At 43.3% G+C, this 20,895-nt stretch overlaps 1 long non-coding RNA gene across 1 annotated transcript; it reads left to right on the forward strand.

Annotated features, from left to right (window-relative positions):
• Positions 1-180: 180 nt before the first annotated feature.
• Positions 181-14,350, forward strand: LOC135296779 (uncharacterized). The gene is made up of 3 exons (XR_010358784.1): positions 181-565; positions 13,533-13,701; positions 13,817-14,350. It is a non-coding gene; the product is annotated as an uncharacterized LOC135296779 (long non-coding RNA).
• Positions 14,351-20,895: the final 6,545 nt, after the last annotated feature.

Here is a 20,895-nt window from a genome sequence, read left to right on the forward strand (position 1 = left end):
GCGGGCGCTGGGTGTGCGCCGGGCCCGCAGCTCCGGCCGGGGCCGCTGCCGCCGCTGAGCGCAGCCCGGGCCTGCGGGCCGGTTCCTGCGGCCGGCGCTCCGCTGCCGCAGCCCCGCTGTGCCGCAGGGAGCCAGGCCGGCGCACCGGCGTGGGGCCGGCGCTGGCTGTACCCTGCCACCGGTGGGGTCACCTAAGTGGCTGTGGGATCTGTGCCTGTCTCCAAAGCTGCAGAGAGTCACGACTTAAGCCACCTGTCTGTGCCTTCGCAGGAAAGCACACCTTAATGTCCCCAACAAGCCAGCCTCCGGGAGAAAGAGCAGCCACTCCACTAGCTCAGACCTTCCTCCTCACACCCGGAATGCTTCCTACCCACCAAACCTCCTGCCTTCTTCTGTTTGCTGTTTCCCTGCCTTATCTCTAGTTTGTATGCTGGTTGCCCTTTTTGTGACTGCATCGCTTAAGTGTTACAACGTCCTCGTCTTCTTGCAGAATCTCTCCTGAAAGAGACAAGAAAACAAGCAGACAATGAAAAGAAAAAGACAGCAGATAAGAAAGGCATTCCAGGTAGCAGCTGGCAGTATTAGCGGTTATGTCTCCTTCTGCTAATTGGAAGAGTACCAATAGTGAATTACCAGGCAGGATATTGGCACCTGGTGAATCAGCCATAGCATTTCCCATAGGATACTGGGCTTTCAAAGGCTGTCCCTTGTCCAAATACGTACAAGGACTCATCCTGTGTTCAGACATATAATGAATGCATAATCCATAGTTGCCTTTTAAAGCCAGAATGTAAAAGTCCTGTCAGAAAAGAAAAGGATTTAGAATAATGCCAGAAAGGTCTAGAAGTGCATAGATTATTGCTGGAGGTGGAAAGCTGTAGCCTATTGCTGCAATACTAAGAATTAAAAAAAACCAGCCAACCAAACAAACAAAAAGCCCAACAACAACCAAGCAAGAAACAAATAAAAAACCCCACCCTAACAAAAAAACCCCAGCCTTTAGCAGAAATACCATTTAGCTTCCACTTTCAGGCCATAAAACAGCCTTTAAGAAATTGAAAGTAGTCTCCCAAAGTTTCTTATCTCTGACCATACTGTGCCACCTTCCTTGGGAATGAAAAATCTAGCAATAGCAGCTGGGATTGTCAGGGCACTACAATGCTGTAAGTCAAGGCTCAAGTTGAAGTGATGATAAATTGTTTCCCACCCACGTGCTTCCTCTTTATTCTGCATTGTGCTTAGTGGAAACAAGCATGAGGGTCAATTTCTGGCTTTTCAAGGCTTTGTTTTTGTTTTTCTTGGGGGAAAAACAACAAAAAAACCCCTATGATGGTGATTTTAATATTTTAATCTAGAAATTATGTACCAGAGGTCATTTGGGCCTCTGGAACACTCAAAGATAAATATGTATCTGTAAGTAGTAAATAATTAATTGCATGTTTTCAAGGAACAACTGATGAAACTGAATTAATTTTTAATTTCAGATTATTTCTAGCTATATGCATCATGAACTTACCGGTTAATTTCTCCGTAGTCTCTACAGGAAGGCCTTTGCAGCTGGCATCTTCATCAGAGCTATGGTGTTTTTCATAGATGCTCGATGTCACTGAACCAAGATTTGTATTCATTTGTGTTTCACTTGCTGTCCAATGTGTTCAAGCAAAATGGACTCTGTGTTGCCAAACACTTTCTCTCAATAGTAATGTCATCAGCTTGTGAGAAACAGAGGTCATGTTCAGGCTCCTTAAGGCCTGCCAGTAAGATTATGCAGAAGAAGAGACAAGTAAGCCATGATGAGTCTTCCCAAGCGTGGATGTCAGAACACCATGAGTCAGCTTGCTGAAACTTTTCACCTGAGGCCCTCCATTCCCGGATGGACAGGAGTCCATCAGTCCTTGAGTCTGTTGTCTATATACTCACATAAATACACAGTAACCATGTCCTGCTCGAAGTCACTCCATGGATAAGCTTTGCTTAGGGAGGAGGTGATATTTAATCATGTGCTCTGGATGCCATTTCAAGGCAAGTGTCCTAAAATGTCACAATATCTGGGAGTCCATCTACAGAGTAGGGATGATGAAGGGTGATGAATGCTCCTCTCTTCTGCCATGAAGAGAAAATGAAGCCTTCTCTGGTCACCCTCACAGCTCATAAATCCTCCTTGCTTTGTCCTGGCTGTGCAAAGCAGCCTTCTACAGTGGTAGAGGATACCTGGGAGTCAGTGCTCTTGATCCCCTGCACAGCTGGAGCCTGGTCCAACTGGGAGCCATAAAACTCTATCCAGATCTGGTCTCTGCACAATGCAGTGGTCATATGTCACTAACAGCAGTGGCAGATGTGCAGTGTGCTTTTGTAGCTCTCCCCTGGCAGTGCCAGTGCTACTGATCTTTTGCATTGTGTGAATACTGATTATATCCCAGCATACAGTCACAGCTCTGAGCACAGCCAAGGAGTGTGTAAGGAAAGCCAAGCTACTCAAGACACCTGGAGTAATAGAGCTGTATTAGTACAATTCTCTGTCCAGGCTAGTAACCAGCATTTGCTTGACTTCAGAGTCACGGGTTCCCTCTGGTTGAGATGATCCTGAGGTGTGTTGAAAGTCTCTTTTCCCCAACCCAGCCATTGAAGAACTAATCAGGAGTCTTTGGCTCACATTCTCAAGGTTGTTTTTTATTTTTTATCTAAAACGTTTTCTGTCTGGCCTGCTGAGGTCTGTTCAGCAGGTCGGTCTGAGGCACACTCCCCGCCCACGGGGCTGGAGTTGTCTTTCATACTACAAACTACGTATTCTATATTTACAGTTATTTCCCAATACCTATCATCTATGGTAGACAGTGACTTTCTATTCTAAACCCATCCCAAAATGCTAGCATCACCAAGAAGATGGAGGCTACGAAGAAGAAGGAAGAAGGACAGGACAACACCCAGATTCCTCCATCTTGTCCCCCTAGACTCCCATAAAAAAATTCTTTAAAATTCACCTTTCACCCTGTGACAACTACTGTTAATGCTACTTAAACTTTTGTGACTTGTAATTCTTCATATAAAGTTGGTAATTTGCTCCATGGGTTGAGATCAAATTCCCAAGTGACTTTTACTTCCTGCCAGGGTCTCCAAGCCCCTGCCAGGATCTTGAAACATCCAGGGCATCCAGAGGGATATCCTGGGTTCTGACACAGAGGTCTCCATGCTACTGTCTCTGAGCCTTCTAGTAGCCAAGGAAGGCAATGTGGTCCTATCTTTAATGTTTTCTGATTGCATAAGCCATACTACCTGTGCACACACCTGCCCTGCAATTCTAGTCTTTGGGAACATAAGAAAGAATTAAAAAGTGTAGTGGAAAAGTGTGAGACAGGCATGTTAGGCTGCAAGATAATCACATCTATTTTCTATTAGTCGTTATCACTCATGTACTACTTGTGCTTTGCCATTTTAACAATATCCTTGATCTCATTGTATACTTCAGATGCTGGAAAGTCCGGATCCATGCTGGAAAGAAATGGGCTGTGTGCCTGAGAACTTCTTACAAATTGAATTACAAAATGCTAAGAAATTCCCTCTAATGACAGGAAAACCACTTGGTTCCATGGTTCAAAAAATTATGCCTAGCCAGATTTTTCAAAATTGCTCTTCCCAGAAGCACTCCTATAACTGGACTGACCAGCAGTCAGAAGCTTGGACTCTGTTTTGCTCAGGAAGCTCTGTACATGTGACTCCCCTGATGAGGGATAAATTGCAATTTGAAGTGAAGGGAGCTGTAGCTGGACCATGGGCTCATCATCACCTTTGTGACACCTCACAGCAGATGGAGGTACTCTTCCTTCTCTCTCCCAGAGGGCATCAAGACCCAGACAAGCAAGACCCTTGTCAAGATTTTGGTTATGGCTGTCTAGACTGTAAGCACACTCCTGATGGTGGGGTGGCATCTGTCACTGTTTGCCTGATTGCACAGCAAGTTACCAGAGGCTAGAGCTGGGGGCTCAGTGAAGTCCTTCCTGAGCTGCTGCTGCTTTCTGCACCCTTCAAAGTATGACCTTTCTGAGCACAGCAGAGCACATTAAGCATCAGAGCTGCTCAGTGCAGGATTACAGAGTTAGGGAGAAAAAGCCTCTAGAGTGGTAGCTGTAAATAAAGCCAACATATTTTCAGAACTGTATTTTCAGTACAGCCTCACAGCATTTATTCTGTGAAGAACAGTTGAAGCAAATGTAAAATATTCAGATCCATGCCAAGGTAGAAATATGAGACAAGACTTTCTGACTTCATTTAAGATATATTTTCTGCAAAGAAAAACAAAAACCAAAAATCACCATGGCTATCTTCAATTTACCATAATTTCATCCCTGCAGAGTTGCCAAGGCAGTTGAAGAAGGTATCAGGAACACAGAACAGCTATTCTGGGACACATCAAGGTCATTTTTATCTAGTAGTTGTATTTGTGACAGAAGTTAGTTGGGCATTCTTAAAGAAAGGGCAGAAAAAGTATAATGCCCTTCTTTATGCTGAACTCTCCCAGTTTCTGTTAAATTGCAGACTAGGCACTTCCTGAGACACTGGCTTTATCTTCATAAATAATACCTGGTGGATTTTTCTTCTAGGAATGTACTAAATTCCTTTTGAAACTTTTTAATGCTTGTGACCTGCACAACCACCCTCTGGCAGTGAGTTCCACAGCCAAGTTGTGTGCAAACAAAAGAAAATTCTTTTTTGACCAGTTTTATCTTCTTTTTCTTAAGTTTTTAAAGCTACCTACCTTTTGTGCTTTGAGAAGCACTTCATAAGCATCCACTATTTTCTCCCCATCATTTATGATTCTTTATGCATTGAACATGTTCTCCCTCAGCTGTTTTTATTCCAGTCTACAGTGGACTATTCTATTTAGTTTTTCTCCTAAAATGATCTTTGGTCATTCTGACTGCCCTTCTCTGTACTAATTCTAGTTCTTCTCTACCCTGAAATACAAGAGTTTGTGAAGAAGAGTGAGTACAAGGGAAAAGGCAGCCTGAAGATTTGTACTATAAAAGCTCTCTTGCTTCCATCAGACTCCACTGAAAAGGCTTCAAGGGGCAAGAAAATTACTGTGGAGTTAACCTTAATATCACAAGAGTTTCAAGTCAGCCAGAAAACGAAACTTCAGAGGACTCCTTGTGTCCTACTTTTCTCCCCTAATCCAGAGGATTCCCTTAGTATTAATCTGTGGAAAGAACGCTTAAAAATGCAGTCCATTCAAAAGCTGAATACAAAAATATTGTATAATCTGGCCATCATATGTTTGGTATATGTAAAATGGACAAAACTCAACTCTCTGAAGCTGTCTCTGGAAAGTGACTGAGCTGGTAACTTGTCAGGTAGCTGTATGAAATGTAGGTCACTGAAAATTACAAATGTATTACCCATATTTGTGTTGATAACCTGCTTTGAAATCTGTTGTGGCCTTTCCTCATTATGAGGAAACAAGGACATCATCACATCTGCAGCTGTCAGAGGCTTGTGTTACAAAGTCAAGAAAGGTCAGCAAGGTCTGACTAAATACATCTCTACTGGCCAGGAAATAGATTGTGACTTGCACCGCCTGTTTAGTGTTAAGCACATGAGTTGAAGTACTAGAAATACTCCTAGAAAAGCTAGATATTGTACAAGTTTTCAATTTACTGTGCTCTTTTTGAAACAAATAAATAGATTTTCCCACCACTATTACAAATTTTAAGGTAGGAGCACTCCCTGACAAATCCCTGTATTTGTTAAGTATGGTGCAAAGTAAAGAGAAACACAAAGGGACAGGTTAAGTAGATGCTTAATAGTGTTAATATGTAGATTCTGTTCTGCCACAGATAGATCAATCTGAAATGAATTCCCTGGTTTCAGGGCAATGCTCTCAGGCTTACAATGCAATAGTGGCAGAATTCAATTCAGAGCTGTCTTTTTATGCAGCCATATAATACTCAATATAAACACAAGGAAAAAACCTTTGTCTTCTCCATGCTGCTCCCAAACTCTCTGAGATACAGCTTGACTCTATTAATCAATGGTTCATATTTTTCCAGCTTTAAAAACTAACTTCAAAGATTTAAAACATAAAATGTTCCAAATTAAGATAGTTAACTTCAGATCATATTTTAGTTTCTATTTATTATACCTTTTCCTCACAATAATAAGTGGGAACTTCTTTCAAGAGAATTAAGTCCCAGTCTCCAACAGCTCTTTCAAAGGGTATAAGGACATTTTACACCTCATTTCTCTTGTCCCTGCAGACACTAGTTTTCATCTCAAAGGTATCATAGAATCACGGAATCAATTATGTTGGAAAAGACTATCAATTAGTTCTACATCTCCCTCTGCCATCTGACTGGGCACAGGACTGGTTTTATGAATTTGACACTTAAATTGCACATTAGCAGTAAAGTTGACCTGTAAGTAAACCTGTGGTATAGTCACACACTTGGAAGCTTTCTTGGAATGTTCTTCAAGAGACCAGTTTGCTATAAACTGACTGATGAACTTTTATGTTGAGTGACGTCCTTTTATATTTCACTATTAGTATTAATCAACATGAAATCAATGCTCAGATTGTTATTGGCATGTACTTTCTGGAGGTATAATCAGAGGGAGTAGAGCATTCAGCTTCCACCTTGCTGGGAGTAGACAGTAATTGCCTCTAAGTCATGATCTGAAAATCCAATGCTAAGTGATATTGAACCACACAAAAGCTCTTATTACAGCAATAGTCACAAGCATCCAGCCTTGTGGACCTGGGGGAGAGCACTACTATCCAAATGTATAATTTTTGAAAACTTTTCTTGCATTAAATGAAAAATCAAGCAGAAATATAGTGTTTCCCAACATGTATGTTGAAAATAGATTTCAAGGAACGGCATTCTAGGGTTCTGTGTTTAAATGTCAGTAGCTTCCAGAACAAATGTACTCAGTCTATAAATTAAAAACCTTGGGGGAAAACAGATCTAATAACCACAGGTTCGTCTGGTTTCTAGCAGTCAAACTGGACTGCTTGCTACCTTCAGTGTACTATGGGGCAAGCAGAAAGAAAAATAAAAGATTGAATTTTTTGGGAGATTATTAAAATGATGGTCCTTTAAAGAACAAAGACTATTTTTAGGGATACAGCACAAATGGATTTTGATGGTTTGATCTTAAATATGCCTACCAATAGTCTTGCTTTCTGTTCTACTGTAAGTCTCACTGATTTCATTAGTACATGGTTGGTAGCTCTTTCCCCTCATGTTTTATTGAAACAATTGCAACCAGCAGAACTGTGTGATTTTGGGTCTTGCTGATTTGAAAAGAGAACAGCTTTTCTACCATAGCCCTTTAGTTTTGCAGTGTGCCCTCTCACATTTGATCTGTAAGAACTGATAAAAACTAGTCACCTTACTGAATGTGTGTAAGCTGATCTGCTGAAATTTGTACACACTTGGACAAGCAGCAAAAAGCATAATCCAGATACGTAAGCCAGTCTTTGCTTACATTTTGCTTTCATTCTTCATGACAACAAACAGGGACATCTTCTCAAATAAAGGTTATCAGATTGTATTAAAATTGGCAAAACATTATCTGCTCTCTTTTGTCTAGAAATGGTGAAACTGATCTGATTGAAATGCAAAGCAATCACCCCTGCTCCCATCCAGATGGAAGACTTCAGCCCCAGTTAGTATTTGATAAAGTGGGTGAGAATGAGATTGTGCTGTGGCAGTTGCCAGGTAACCTTGAGGTAGTGCCACCTATAATGCCAGCCAACTTTATAAATGACATATGTATTACAGATACAATATTGATTTTATGTAGTTACATGTAATTAGTAATGAGAAAAGCATTCATTTCATTTACTACTCCTTTTCTGATCTTTGTGGAAGTTGAAAATATTATCTTCTTAAATACCTAAATACCAAAGGGGCTACTTTGAATAATTTCTTCATTTGGGAACAAATTAATCCAATTGTTTCCCAGGCCAAGGGTAAGCTGATCTTTATGGTGCAGAAGAACAGATCATCATTGACCCATTAATGAATAGTGATGCAGGTATCAGAATAAGAGGATTTAGTCATGTTGCTTTAGCCATAATTTTTAACTACAAATTATATGAAATATCATTATTTTTTTAATTAAACTCCCAAATTCCATTTGTTTCCATTCAGCCTTATGTTCAGCCTTAAAGATATTTTAAGCTAATTTACTGTTATTGGCCATGGAATGAAGACACATCTTCCTACCAGCACTATAGGGAAAGGCTTTCTCTTCAGAACTGGAAGCAAATCCTGTAGGTACCATAACCCTTCCCAATACACAACTTAACACACCTCACATCTTCCATGCAGCTGTTGGATACTTCAGTGTATATACATACAGTCGACTCTCTGAGGAGGGCAGCAGCAATTCCTGCAATTTTTTCCTTCCTTCCTTGCTTCTTAAAGGCTCTTCCTGTAAATTGCAGTTAGCCACTGTCATATTTGCAAAGCTATGGGCACATCCCATTATGCCTTACTGCCTGAGATACCAACAATATAAAAAGTTATTAAGGACACTCTTTATGTAAAGCTCACATAATTTCATATAAATACATTTGAAAACTCCAGTAGAGTCAGGTCTGGTTCAAGAAAATTCCAGCTCAGCAGAAAACTTACCATGTTGTGTGTGAACTGTTCTCCTTGTGATTTGCATCAGAATCATGAGAAAGAACATCTTCAGTGCAAGCTGCATTGTTGGTGGAGTATGTACAGGCAGTTAAATCACTTTTATCTCCTTGGTGTGATTTGTTCTTGTCGTTTGTTTGGTGTATAGAGATTTTTCCATTTAAAATTGGTGGCAAAGCAGATGGCAAAGGCTTAGCTTGGTCTCTAATATGTCCATAAAATAAGCAAAGCTGTCAGTGAGCCTTGTTTTCAGCCGGCCTATTCCACTTTCGGAAAGATTTTTCTTCCACTGGAATCAACCTCACAAAATATGATTTTAAGAAGAAATTAGTAGCTCTACTAGGAGCAAAATTTAACAGTTCTGATGTTCTCTCTAAGTTCACTGTAGAAATTCTCCTTTAGGGGAGGAAGGCAATACTTTGGGATTCTCTCCTCCACAAGGCAGTGTTTTTCGGTGAAACTTGTAGGAATTCTTCAGTTTTGCTGTTTCTGCTCTTCTGTCATTAAAAGGTGTTTTGGGGAAGTAGGGAGTGGCAGGAAGCTGGCAAAATCATAGAGACATCAGTCCTGCATGAGTTCATGACTTGATTAAGCAAGTCACATGATTAAGTGCAGTCTCATTATGTTCTCTTCAAGTTTCAAAACAACCCTCAAAAACCAAAAAACAACAACACAACAAGCCCTTAGATTTTTGCACCCATTATATTTGAGCTCATTCCTAAATATCTTCTGAAGCCGTAACTTCAGAAGTCATTTCTGCTGCCAGGTGTGCTCAGTGTGTGCCAACACAAACAACCTTGCACAGATAGACAGCAAAGGCAGGCTTTACCTCAAAACGATATTTGAACAGGAAACACGGGTAAAACAAACTTCATTGTTGCTTATTTCTTAGCTAAAGAAATTATGAAACAGACTGCTTGAAAGATTTGCCAAAGGCCACACACCGGGTCTGAGGAACAGCTATGTCTGAGGCAGAGCTGTGAACAGAAAACTTCTGAGCCACAGTTCAGTGCGTTCACCACAGTTCATCCTTTCTTTCCAGAGGACTACCACATAGGAACATATTATTCAAAGCTGCTGACAAGTCTGACTAGCTGTTTTTCTAACAAAGGAAGGAGTGGCAATTGGCAAAAGGTGATAATAGTACTGGGCAGCAAAGATTGTAACTGCCTGTGCCATACACTGTATTGCACATTTTATCTTTAAATGCTTCCTTAGAAAAGCACAAACAAGAATACAAAGGAAGTGGAAATCTGACACCTGCTTATAATTTATAACACTCATTATATTTTTCGGACAGCCATCCTTGTCAAGGTAAGTTATTTTATTTAGCGGCAGGAGCTGCTCATGATTTGCATGGTAATGCATTCACATCTGCAAAGTCTATAAATTAGCCTCTAGCTCATTACAGCAATGCCATTGTCCTACTTGCCAGTATGTAATCTGTTCCCAAATGTTTCAGATGTCCACAAAATAAAACCAGCCTGAGGGAAGAGCTTCACCGTTGCAGTATTAGCACACAAAAAAATCTTCCTCCCCTGAAAAAAAAAAAAAAGACTGGATGGGAGAAAACTGCTAAGTATTTCAAAAAGATGAGCCCCAAAGCCTAACACTCAAAAAACTGGAAACATGTTGCAATGTTTTAAGGTGCTTATGCCAGTTTAGCCAAAAGAATGAATTTATTGCAGCTTTTTAAAGGATTCAAAATAAAAGAAACTTTATAGAAGATTAAGCCACTTACTTGGCTGTGCATTCTGATTTTATCCTAACGTGTCATACTTGAGCACTTGTATTATTATTACTGTTTCAAGTCTGGTTGTGCACAGCTATCTGAAATAGATGCCGGTGTCCTTTATTTTGGAGAACCTTACAAAGACAGTCCCTACTTCCAGGTAGTCAAGAGTTTACAATTATGTCAAGATTTTGCCTCTTCATTAATCCGGCAAAAAGATGAAATGCGGCGTAGACAAAGAAGGGTCCTGGAGCACATATCCCCTCCCATCCAGATATTCAGATGCCTCCTATGTTAATTCACTTTGTCAAAGGTCACTGGATGGTGAAAGATTGCTGGTACCCAAGTTCAGTTTCTGAAATATCCCAGGATCAATTTTGCTATGGTGGATATGAAGAAGAGGGCTCTCCACCAAACTTGGATAAATGCTGGCTCACAATTGTAACTTCCATCTGGAACACAAACTTACTCATCCTTCAAAAAGAGAAAACTGAAACCCTGACAGTCACAAACCTACCTACATCATTGGAAAGGTCTTTAACAGGGTGACAAAGCCGCTGTCAGCAAGCTCTTACCCACTGCCCAGACTTGCTTCTGCATTACCCTACTGCTTACCTCCTCTGGCTATTTCATCTCTCCCTTCCAACCTCTCCACCTACTCCTCCTTGGCTGTAGAATCCTTGAAAACCTCTCTTCTTTGCTGGCCTACTCTTATAGGTAAATGTCTGCAAATGAGAAGAAGGCCTGAAATAAGGGAGCTTCAACAAAAGCTTCAGAGCGGGAAGGGGCAAGGCACAGGTCATTGCACAAGTGTGATGTTGGATTCAGGATCCTGATGTGCCTGCATGCAGGATGTGCACCAGTATATTAAATTTCTGTATTGAATTCTGCTGGTTGATAATAATAGCTGGTTATTTATTTATTTACTGGAGCTCTCTTGTTTGTCTCAGTAGGTGGGGGAGCAGCAGAAAAACAGGGCTCTGCATGAGTCATAACCCAGAAAAAGCTCTGCTGAGAATACACTCTTCTGCAATGTAGCCCAGGTGATAAGCATCAGTGTTGCTGTTCTCTCTATGTTGTTGGTCTCATATTGCCATGAATTATACTACTCACGGTGATGTAGTCTAATATTCACTGTGATGTATTCAAATGAAAATGTAGGGACAGATATTTAGGGATGTCTCAATTTCATTTTCTTCTTTTCCACACTAACATGAGAGAAAGGAAATACAGCATAAAGAAAAATAAATACTTGTTTAGAACAAACATAGAAACATAAAAACAAAAGGTGTTACTTCTAAATCCAAGATTTCGACCTCACTTCTGTTCAGTTGTACTTTTGATCTTGCAAAGAATTGCACAAGGCTAGATTCAGCTATGGGCCCAGAGAGGGTTTATATATCTCTGCTGCATATCCCACGGCATGAGTGGGCAGTGCCCATGTATGAGCCACAGCCTTGCCACCCTTTCAACTGCCAGCTAACTGGCAGGTATTTCTTTTTAAAAAAGGACAGTCCTAGTGAACTCTGTGGGACCTTCCTAGCAAAGAGCTGGGCACAGACTGAGGGAACAAGAAGGCCTGGTGTTCTCCCTGAAATCTGCAGTTCCAGCACATGTTTAAAGGCAGCCTTCCCGCTCACAATGGGAGTCAGGCTGCTCAGTGTTGAGCCTGGAATGAACTTCTCACAGAGGGTCCCTGGAGTGTTCACTGCTGGATGTGGAAGACTGCCACATCCAGGGTGCTCTGAATGTGCCAAGCTGGGGATGGCAAGCATTGATCAGGGTACCTCTCATCCTCACATGTGTCTCACCCAGAAACTGAAGACCATTGGGGACTGCTGAAGTGCCAGCCATATGCAGCCCTGCATGTCCCACAGGGAGTGAGCAAGCTCTGGCTGTCCTTGGAGCTGCCCTCTTAGGCTGAATTTCTGTACTGGTCATTAATTTCACATGCTGGCCTCCTCCTGGTCTTCATCAGATTGTGCAAACAGACTCTGAGTAGTTGAAAGGGATTCCAATATTTGAGTAGTTTATCAATGCTTCCCATGTTTAATGCGCTTCTATTCCCAGGAGAATGGAGTACAGGATATGCTGTTAGGTGTCGCACTAAAAAGTATAGTGTCTATGGCTGCACAGAGCTCATTCCTGTCCCACTTCTACTTGCATTCACTCTCTAAACATGGCATAATCTCCTTAACAATAGTATGTGTGGGAAAAAAATCTTAGTAGCATTTTCGTTCAGACCACCTGTGATAAAGACTCCTTTTATTTTTCCTCTGCCTATTGTGCTTTAAACTCTTATTGAACCTATATTTTGTACCTAGTTTCTTCATGCTTTGTACTAATGAGATCCAAGTAATTATTTCTTCACAAATGGTATCAAAAAAGCATGTAAAAACTAGAAAGAGGCATGCTGTAAAGAGAGTTTAAAAACATACATTTTCCTCTGTGTGTATTTAGCAGTTTCCATCTTTGCCATATGTTCTTTTCCTCATCATTTTGCCTTTTAGATTGTTCTTTAACACTTGCCTGTTTTCTTGTTTCTACAACAGAAGGGGAATTGATCTTTCATTTGTTCCGCAAATATTCCTTATTGTCCCAGGTTTTATAACCCCATCTGTTATTGAGTGATCAATTAAAGTCTCTCGTGGTCTCACTTTTCCAACGGATCTTGCTATACCACAGACATATTTCAATGTAATTGCTATCTGCTGTATGATGTGTAAACGAGAGAGAGAGGAACAAAAAGACGAGGGTATTTTGCCCCTGCCTGCCATTCCTCTCTTTCTATGTAAGCACACGTCTTCACTGCTTACTTTTTATCAATGACAGCATTTAAACTAAATCCCTCATCTCCACTCTTTTCTACATGGGTCCAATGCTTGTACCTCAGTGTTTGCTACTACAAAGCACAAAAGCTTTGAGCTTTTGAGCTTACAAAATAAGCTCACCAACACTTGAGGGAAACAGGTAGATGTTGTCTCGCTTTCTTGCAAACATCCCCAAAATAGAAACTTCTCCCCCCAAGCAGTATTTCCCTGTTCTCTCTCTTCTGTCTCCCAGCCCTTTCTTACTGCTCTCAATACTTACTCTTGGTCATGTATGTGTTAACTCTGTGTGTAGTTTTAAAATTACTTCTTCTCCCATATTTTTAGGCATTAACAACACCATGTTCTGCACAATTCTGTTTCATCTTCCTGCACTCAACGCTGTCTGTCACAGCAAGGAGCTCAAGAAAGACACGCTTTTAAAATTAGAGGTACAGCATGGTTTCTGCAAGGCAGGGCTAAATCCCACAAGTGTGATCAACCTAGTGTGAAGAAGGTGAGTTGGCTGCAGCAGGACAAATAGATGGAAATTTCTACTCTCTGTCCATCACAATGGGAGAGAAAACTCAGAATTATAACTATTTATATGGTTATGCTTTTCTTAATAATAGAACAAAGTGGGTCATTGCCAGGGAGAAACACAGAAGCAGCTCCTGGTGGAACAAGGCTTGGGAGAAATTGCGTCAGAAGCAGCACCCCTGATTTGCCCCTGAAAATAATGACTCAAAGTACTGACGTTCATGCATGCTGTGTTAATCCAGAGTCATGTCCACGTGTGCTGCTAATTTAGAGTTGTGATCCCTCATCTGAGTATGTGCTTAAAGACCAGACTGTACCTCAGAAATCAGGCCTCAGTGAACTGAGCTATTGGGTGAGTCATTCATGAAAGCTAAACAGAGACTTTAATGTGGAGCTGTTCAATCAAATGTACTCTGTCTTCTTCTGGACGTGCAGGTGGTGATTACATTTATCCCAAAAGCTCCTGTAGTCACTCGTGGGACCCAAGATGCTGTTTCACAAGAGCTAACTGTGCTGAGGCTGGAAAGCACAAAAATGGTGATTCTACAATGCCGTGTGGGCAGCTCTGAGATGCATGTGGCTTTTACAGAGAAGAAGGAGGAATAGAAACAGGAAATATAGATTGATGCAAGCAAATGCAAATGCTGGTGGAAAGAAAAACTGTGTATCTATCACACCAGTTCTTCCATAAAATTTTGGAATGAAAAACTCTTGGAAATAGGGAGTTAAATATATACATACATATATATATATATATATAAGTATATATACACACACACACACGTGTGTGTGTGTGTGTGTGTGTGTGTATGAATGTAAAATCTCAGGGCTAAGAATGGACAGCAGTACAGGGGCTTCCATCTCCCTAAATGACTCGAGCCCATGGATGGAAGGCAGTGCCACACTCCCACTGAAAGGCATACAGGTGCTAGGCTCTGCCTTGCACACACCAGTGGTGCAGGTGTCTGGGTGGAAGCTAAGTCCATGGCCTGGGTGACCCTACATCATCAGTGGTGAGACAATCTCCACTTCAGTCTCAGTCTAAAACATCTGAGTGAGAGCAACTCCACTTTAGGTCCTTGGCTTGCAGTTTCAGGGGAGATAAGCACCTAAATTCCAGAGAGCCATAGAATCATTTAGGTCAGAAAAGACGTGTATGAACATTAAGTCCAGCCATTGACCCAGCACGGCCAAGTCCACCAACAAGCCATTTCCCCAAGTGCCATATTTACATACCTTTTAAATATCTCCAGGGTTGGTGACTCAGCCACTTTCCTGGGCATCGTGTTCTAGTGATTGACAACCCTTTCTTGACAACCCTTTCCATGAAGAATTTTTTCCTAATAGCCAATCTAAACCTACTCTGATGCAACTTGAGGGCTTTTCCTCTTGTCCTTGTCACTTGGTACCTGGGAGAAGAGGCCAACCCCCACCTGGCTACACTCTTCTTTGAGGGACTTGTGAAGAGCAGTAGAGTCAGCCCTGACCCTCTATTTCTCCAGGCTAAACAGTCCCAGATCCCTCAGCTGCTCCTCATAGGACTTGTGCTCGACCCAGACCCTTCACCAACCTCACTGCCCTTCTCTGGACTCACTGCAGCACCTCACTGTCCTTCTTGTAACGAGGGGCCCAGAACTCCACACAGGATTGGAAGAGTGGCCTCACCAGTGCTGAGTACAAGGGGACAGTCACGGCCATGGTCATGCTGGCCACATTATTCCTGATGCAGGCCAGGATGCCATTGGCCTTCTAGACCACCTATCTTGTTGCTAGAGGACCAGAAATAAGGATGGCTGAAAGGGCCCTGCTGAGCATGGAGGCTCCAGAATGCTGGGTGGAGTGTCCCAGGACACGACAAGCCCCTCTGCAGGCAGGGGATCTTGGTGGGAGGCTGCCATGTCCACTGGATCCCATTCCTGATCCCAGCTTTCCCCAGGTGTCTCTGCCTCCAGATCCCATTCCCGATCCCCGCTTTCCCCAGGTGTCTCTGCCCCAGGATTCATTCCCGATCCCAGCTTTCCCCAGGTGTCTCTGCCCCAGGATTCATTCCCGATCCCAGCTTTCCCCAGGTGTCTGTGCCCCAGGATCCATTCCCGATCCCAGCTTTCCCCAGGTGTCTCTGCCCCAGGATTCATTCCCGATCCCAGCTTTCCCCAGGTGTCTCTGCCCCAGGATTCATTCCCGATCCCAGCTTTCCCCAGGTGTCTGTGCCCCAGGATCCATTCCCGATCCCAGCTTTCCCCAGGTGTCTCTGCCCCAGGATCCATTCCCGATCCCCGCTTTCCCCAGGTGTCTCTGGCCCAGGATCCATTCCCGATCCCAGCTTTCCCCAGGTGTCTCTGCCCCAGGATCCATTCCCGATCCCCGCTTTCCCCAGGTGTCTCTGGCCCAGGATCCATTCCCGATCCCCGCTTTCCCCAGGTGTCTCTGGCCCAGGATCCATTCCCGATCCCGGCTTTCCCCAGGTGTCTCTGCCCCAGGATCCATTCCCGATCCCGGCTTTCCCCAGGTGTCTCTGGCCCAGGATCCATTCCCGATCCCGGCTTTCCCCAGGTGTCTCTGCCCCAGGATCCATTCCCGATCCCGGCTTTCCCCAGGTGTCTGTGCCCCAGGATCCATTCCCGATCCCAGCTTTCCCCAGGTGTCTCTGCCTCCAGATCCCATTCCCGATCCCCACTTTCCCCAGGTGTCTCTGGCCCAGGATCCATTCCCGATCCCCACTTTCCCCAGGTGTCTCTGGCCCAGGATCCATTCCCGATCCCAGCTTTCCCCAGGTGTCTCTGGCCCAGGATCCATTCCCGATCCCCGCTTTCCCCAGGTGTCTCTGGCCCAGGATCCATTCCCGATCCCCGCTTTCCCCAGGTGTCTCTGGCCCAGGATCCATTCCCGATCCCGGCTTTCCCCAGGTGTCTCTGGCCCAGGATCCATTCCCGATCCCGGCTTTCCCCAGGTGTCTCTGCCCCAGGATCCATTCCCGATCCCTGCTTTCCCCAGGTGTCTCTGCCCCAGGATCCATTCCCGATCCCGGCTTTCCCCAGGTGTCTCTGCCCCAGGATCCATTCCCGATCCCAGCTTTCCCCAGGTGTCTCTGCCCCAGGATCCATTCCCGATCCCGGCTTTCCCCAGGTGTCTCTGGCCCAGGATCCATTCCCGATCCCGGCTTTCCCCAGGTGTCTGTGCCCCAGGATCCATTCCCGATCCCGGCTTTCCCCAGGTGTCTCCTGCCCCCTGGAGGCAGAGGCGCCGCCGGCCCCGGCCCCGGCCCGCTGCCCCAGACGGGCGCGGCGCTGTGTTTAAATAAAACAGTGCCAGCGCAGGAGAAATCTCAGGTATGAAGGGGAGTTTAAGTGAAGAAAGATTTCCAGTTTTGAGTCTGATATTGCACAAATGTGATGTTTTCCAAAACACATATTCTCTTGATTTATCAGATGTGAATACAAAAGTCAGAAGAACCACAAGCATAATGCTCTGCAAGAATTAATAAATCTTTCCCATTCTCGAATAAACCAAAGTTTATCTTAAAAGAAAACAAAGTTAAAAGCCAGCAAAACCCTCTGGCCCCTCAAGCATAAGTACACACTGTACCTTGGGTTTTCTTGGAAGGATGGTTCAAGTGAATAGCAACTTCAGGAAAAAAACATTCACACGCTGCACCAAGCTCCCATTCCTACAGGAATAGTTACAGTGTTAGCCAGGCAATTGCTAGCATTTTGTAACATCACGCATGAAGATGGCCAACCTTAGAAAAGGGCTTATGAACAAAATCAAAATCAATAAGGAGATTAAGGATGACACAGTTCTTTATTTGATGATTTATTTTTGTACATTTTGGACATGCAAATGAGAGGATGAGGCAAAGGAGGAAAAGTTGCAGCAAAAAGTCCATAGAACTTAGTTGTCTGGAGACCCTCATTATTCTGTGGGTATGATCTAAGTGACCCTGAGGTCTTTAGACAGCTTTGGGGTAAAATCCCTGCCACCAGGGATTCTGCCATTTCCTTTACTAGAAGCGGAATTTCACCCAGTGCAACTTCAGGACAGGAGAGAGATCTTTGCACGACCTAAGTGTAGAAAACTTGAGTTGGCAAACACACGTGCATCTTCACTACTGTATGGCAACCAGAGGCACTGCATGCACAGAAGGAGGACTTTACTATCCTTTTATTTCTAAGATTTTAGGTCATCTCAGGCTGATGGAGTCACACAAGTTGTCCCTTGCAGGAATGAGAACGTGTTAGTCACACCTCTGCAGGCCGAACTGTTGCCCTAGTATTTCCACAAGGCTTTTGAAGTAGGCTCCACAGCACATCAATTGCAGGCAGCCAGTTTATTTCATCTATGCCGGCCCCAGAGGATCTGTAATGTAAACGGAGTTCAGTTAAGGGCTACTAACAAGAGCTGGCTAGAAAATTGCTTTCTTATAAATTCACATAATGGCAGCTTTTGAGGACACATGAGGAAACTGAAGTCAGATCTGGAAACACTGATGGAGAGGTTGTTGTGGGTTATACAAAGTACATCCCATGCCTATCCTGTTTTATGGGTTGAGTGACTACCCTGTTTAGGTGATGTTAATTAGGTGGCTGTGATGCCTGAAGAGAGATTAAGTAGAATTGGGGCGCTTGGACATGGAGGAAAGTGAGCATAAGAAGCTGCTGAAGGACAACACCTATGAATCACAAGTAATTGGACTTACAGCAGATAGTCTGTGGACTTTTTTTTTTTTTTTTATCTGAGAGGTAAACAGGCTAGAAAAAAACAGCCACATAAAATGGATAAAGGAAAGTACCCTATCCCTGAGGGGATTCTGCAGGGCAGAGGGATGCCCTGTGCTACCCACTTTGTGTCCCACTCCCTCCCTTTCACCCCAAATGCACTCTTGGCAACCAGCCTGCAGATTCCCACTGGTGTATTTCAAAGCCCGTGAGAGCCCAGCCGTACCTGTCTGAGCTGGAGTTGATCCCTGACCTTCTCTCAGTGCTACTTGGTTTTCTCTGATAGCTAGGTGAATGATTGCCAGCATCAGTAAATGATTTACTCCATGTAAAGCATTGCCTGCTAGAGAGGCATATCCCTTGTTACACTGCAGAGAAAAAAAATTTCTATAGGGCCACAAAGATTATGAAATTAATTTATTATTTGCTTAATAAATAAATAAATAAAGGTAAGGGTAGTGGTGGTGAAAGAAGCTTATGATGCTTTTTAACATGGCCAAAGATAAAACTGGGGAGAGTGCTCTTATTTTCATTACTAAAGAAGATGTAGCTGTGTTCACAGCTGAAGATAATGTACATTTGTCAGTGCAGCTTGATCCAGAATGCTACATTCAGGAGGGTTTGGTGTTCTGGAAAGCAAACCTCCTGTTTGTTTTGTTATGTATTAGGGCATCTTTTCTTCATAATCAAAGCACTACTTGTTTTTCATGCATTATCCTTGCGGCCCCACAGAGCTGACTCCTACCATCTGGTTTCTGGAAGATGTGGGTTATACAGCCCAGAGGTGAGAAAAGCTGCATATGTTGCTGGAGCTGCCTGTTTTGCTGCAGGAGGCACCGGTTTGTTAGTTCACTAGATCTCTTTGCTAATAAATCCAAGTGTCTGGATTGGGACTGAAGGCAGACAACTTCATTGACTGTGTTATAGGCCCTCACTCATACAGAATGGAATATTTGGTGTATTATCTTTTAACTTCAGCTGGATTTCCTAGTTGTTGAAAAGCCAAGGGTTTAAAAAGAACAGAGACAGAGAAGATGGCATTTCTTTATTCATGGTGTCACTGGGAGTAGGAGGATAGGCCATAGGCAACACAAGCCAGGAGTGCCAGAGGCGGGTTTGGAGGCTGCCCTCAGAGCTTCTCATCACACCACTGTAGCATCTGGGCACTGAGGCACTCCAGGGGTAGGACAGCCTTGGGAAACCAAGTAATGCAATTACTAAAAATCAGAGTGAGCTCTATACTCCTGTCTTAACTGGGGGAACTCTCTTACTTTTGATCAATGGATGAAATTTACTCTCACTTCTCTTCCAACAGCACTCAATTTCTGAAGAAAATACTTTCTGCATCTCCTTGTGAGGTGACTTGTGTGCTGATAGTGAGACCGCTGGAAAATCACTGCTTGGCACTGCACTGCACAAAGTTCTGTTGTAGTTACAAAAAGAGGGGATCATAGTGCCCAGTTCTGTCATTATTCTCTGCTATGCAAAACCTGTGTGTTGATGACATAGGCTTGCAACTAGTTCTGGCAAATTTTGTTTACAGTTCTACTTTATTATGAATTCGGAATGAAGTCTGAACAGTGGGAATGAACGTCAAAAGGATGTTGAGAGAGCTGGTGAAACTCCACATGATTTGAGGTACCCTGCCTGAGATTTGCACAATTTGCCTATAGTGATATCATCTTATTCTGATTTTAGCATCTCGATCCTGTCCAATAAGAACTCATATGCTCCCATTCTCCATGAAGTACACGTAATCCCCCTCACCTACTATTTTTTTCAGTCCTTCAGATCTCAGATATTTTTCTTTCCAATGCCTTCTTTGGTGAGGCCTAGAAGCTGTTCTAGGACTCAAACGTGTCTGAGTTGTGTGCCCAAAACACACATTTCTCTAGTCCTATTATGGGCACGTGTCTGCTCAGACAAGGAGTTTGATTTGATGCTGGGCAATGGAGTGACACGAGGGGATATGTAGCTATCTTATTGTGGAGAAGTGCTTCTCACCATGACCAAAATTCTGGGTGTCCATCCATGCCATGTGATGGGGAAGCATTCATTTTGGTCACCTGGCATCTTGGGGTACATTTCCAGACATGGAATGGGAAAGGATCAGGGCCCATGGGTCCTGAGTGCCACTGCTGGGCTTTGTCCAGTGCCCAGAACAGCCTGCTTGGAAGCCAGGGCACACCTGTGATGAAACACTCATTAGACGCCCATTAGGAAACACGCATTTGTTAAATACTGAGCGTGACGTGAAACAAATGATGGTTTCCTTGTTAATAATGTCATATTCCCCTCCTCATGTGACACCTTTCTTTAAGATGTCTCTTTTTTTGTCAACCTCAAAAGCGCCTTTTTGCAAGCTTTTGGTACCTGAAGCGGCTAGCACCACCAGTATTATCAATGTGGGGCAATGCTGGTCGGTCAATCCAGTGATCAGAGAGGAGGATGATGAT

Source organism: Passer domesticus, chromosome 3 (genome assembly GCF_036417665.1).
Source record: "Passer domesticus isolate bPasDom1 chromosome 3, bPasDom1.hap1, whole genome shotgun sequence".
Taxonomy (NCBI): domain Eukaryota; kingdom Metazoa; phylum Chordata; class Aves; order Passeriformes; family Passeridae; genus Passer; species Passer domesticus.